Genomic DNA, 3,067 nt, shown 5'->3' with positions numbered 1-3,067 from the left:
AGTGCATCTTGGACCATTTTCACTGAGAGGACGGGAAGTAGCCATTGACAACGGTGATGCCCAACATACAGCTTATCATGAAAAGAAGTATGAAGGATTGGATGAAAGCAATAGGAAAATAGAGGTTTAGAAGGAATAAAAGCATCTCCATACGCTTTTCTGAAATTCTCACCAATGAATTACATAAGTATTTCTATCCTATTTTATATTTTAATTATATTTTAATTATCAATTCTCCATAACCAATTGAATCCGCCTGACTGAGATTTACAAGGTGACCATAGCTTGCTTCAAGCCGACAATCTCCGTGGGATCGACCCTTACTCACGTAAGGTTTATTACTTGGACGACCCAGTGCACTTGCTGGTTAGTTGTGTGAAGTTGTGACGAAGAATTAAGATTATGAACGTGCGTATTAAGTTTTCAGCGCCGTTACTAAGGAATGAACAATCACGATTTCGTGCACCAAGTTTTTGGCGTCGTTGCCGGAGATTGTTCGAGTTTGGACAACTGACGGTTCATCTTGTTGCTCAGATTAGGTAATTTTATTTTAATTTTAAGCTTTTTGTTTTTATTATTCTTATTTTCGAAAAATACAAAAATAAAAAATTTTTTTTTCTTCTTTTTCGTTTTTCCTAAAATAATTTTCGAAAAAAACCAAAGAATTCTTATAAAATCATAAAAACCAAAAATTTTATGTTTCTTGTTTGAGTCTAGTGTCAATTTGTAAGTTTGGTGTCAATTGCATCTTTTTAATTCTTCTTAAAATTTTTGAAAATTCATGCATGTGTTTTTTATGATCTTCAAGTTGTTCTTGATGATTTTCTATGTTTGATCTTTAATTTTTCTTGTTTTGTGTCTTTTCTTGTTTTTCATATGCATTTTCAATTTGTTAGTGTCTAAAGTTTGAAAATTTCTAAGTTTGGTGTCTTGCATGTTTTTCTTTTCTTAAAAATTTTCTAAAATAAGTCTTGATGTTCATCTTGATCTTCAAAGTGTTCTTGGTGTTCATCTTGACATTCAAAGTGTTCTTGCATGCATTAGTTGTTTTGATTCATAATTTCTATGTTTTGTGTCAATTTTGTGTTTTTCTCTTTCATCATTAAAAATTTAAAAACCAAAAAAATATCTTTCCCTTTTTCTTCTCATAAATTTCGAAATTTTGGTTTGATTTAGTCAAAAAGTTTTAAAATTTAGTTGTTTCTTGCTAATCAAGTCAAAATTTCAATTTAAAAATTATACCCTTTTCAAATCTTTTTCAAAAATAAAATCTTTTTCAATTTTTTTTATCTTTTCGAAAATTTTTAAAATTAATTTTCAAAATCTTTTTCTTATTTTTACTTCATATTTTCGAATTTATTACTAACATTGAATATTTTGATTTAAAAATTTCAAGTTGTTACTTGCCTATTAAGAAAGGTTCAATCTTTAAATTTTCAAAATCCTATCTTTTTGTTTCTTGTTAGTCAAGTAATCAACTTTAATTTTCAAAATCAAATCTTTTTAAATTTTTTTTTTCAAATCTTTTTCAAAATAAATTTCAATCACATCTTTTTTTTAAATCAATTTCAAAATCTTTTCTAACTTCTTATCTTTTCAAAATTGATTTTCAAATCTTTTTCAATTAATCTTATCTTTTTGTTTGATTCTTATCTTTTTCAAAACTAACTAACTAATTCTCTCTCTCTAATTTTCGAAAATCACTAACCTCTTTTTCAAAATTCCTTTTTAATTAACTATTTGTTTTAAATTTTAATTTGATTTAATTTTATTTGTCTTCTTAATTTTCAAATTTTAACTTTAATTTTAAATTAAAAACAAAAATATTTTTATTTTATTTTATTTTATTTTCGAATTCTCTCCCCCTCATCTCTTTCTAATTAATTAATTTAATAAAAAACAAAAATATTTTTCTTTTATTTTAATTTAAATTTTGAATTCTTCATCTTCTCTCTTCTCCATTCTACTCTTCTATTCTTCTCTTCTTATACTCACATAAGGAATCTCTATACTGTGACATAGAGGATTCCATATTTTCTTTTGTGTTCTCTTATTTTTCATATGAGCAGGAACAAGGATAAGAACATTCTTGTTGAAGCTGATCCTGAACCTGAAAGAACTCTAAAGAGGAAGCTAAGGGAAGCTAAAGCACAACTCTCTGGAGAAAATCTGATAGAAATTTTCGAAAAAGAAGGAGACATGGCCAAAAATAATAACAATGCAAGGAAGATGCTTGGTGACTTTACTGCACCAAATTCCAACTTGCATGGAAGAAGCATCTCAATCCCTGCCATTGGAACAAACAATTTTGAGCTAAAGCCTCAATTAGTTTCTCTGATGCAACAGAATTGCAAGTTTCATGGACTTCCATCAAAAGATCCTTTTCAGTTTTTAACTGAATTCTTGCAGATCTGTGATACTGTTAAGACCAATGGGGTTGATCCCGAGGTCTATAGGCTTATGCTTTTCCCGTTTGCTGTAAGAGACAGAGCTAGAATATGGTTAGACTCTCAACCTAAAGATAGCCTGAACTCTTGGGATAAGCTGGTCACGGCTTTCTTAGCCAAGTTCTTTCCTCCTCAAAAGCTTAGCAAGCTTAGAGTGGATGTTCAAACCTTCAAACAGAAAGAAGGTGAATCCCTCTATGAAGCTTGGGAGAGATACAAGCAACTGACCAAAAAGTGTCCTTTTGACATGCTTTCAGAATGGACCATCCTGGATATATTCTATGATGGTCTGTCTGAATTATGTAAGATGTCATTGGACCATTCTGCAGGTGGATCCATTCACCTAAAGAAAATGCCTGCAGAAGCTCAAGAACTCATTGACATGGTTACAAATAACCAGTTTATGTACACTTTTTAAAGGAATCCTATGAGTAATGGGACGCCTTAGAGGAAGGGAGTTCTTGAAATTGATACTCTGAAGGCCATATTGGCTCAAAATAAAATATTAACTCAGCAAGTCAATATGATTTCTCAGAGTCTGAATGGATTGCAAGCTGCTTCCAACAGTACTTAAGAGGCATCTTCTGAAGAAGAAGCTTATGATCCTGAGAACCCTGCAA

At 30.3% G+C, this 3,067-nt stretch overlaps 1 non-coding gene across 1 annotated transcript; it reads right to left on the bottom strand.

Moving 5' to 3' along the window:
* Window positions 1-2,592: 2,592 nt before the first annotated feature.
* Window positions 2,593-2,700, bottom strand: LOC112753945 (small nucleolar RNA R71). The gene has a single exon (XR_003178305.1). It is a non-coding gene; the product is annotated as a small nucleolar RNA R71 (small nucleolar RNA).
* Between the last annotated feature and the right edge of the window lie 367 nt (window positions 2,701-3,067).

The sequence above is a fragment of the Arachis hypogaea genome, chromosome 15, assembly GCF_003086295.3.
Source record: "Arachis hypogaea cultivar Tifrunner chromosome 15, arahy.Tifrunner.gnm2.J5K5, whole genome shotgun sequence".
NCBI classification, from domain to species: Eukaryota; Viridiplantae; Streptophyta; class Magnoliopsida; order Fabales; family Fabaceae; genus Arachis; species Arachis hypogaea.
The sequence above is the reverse complement of the archived record's forward strand: the minus strand, read 5'-3'. Positions and strand labels throughout refer to the sequence as shown.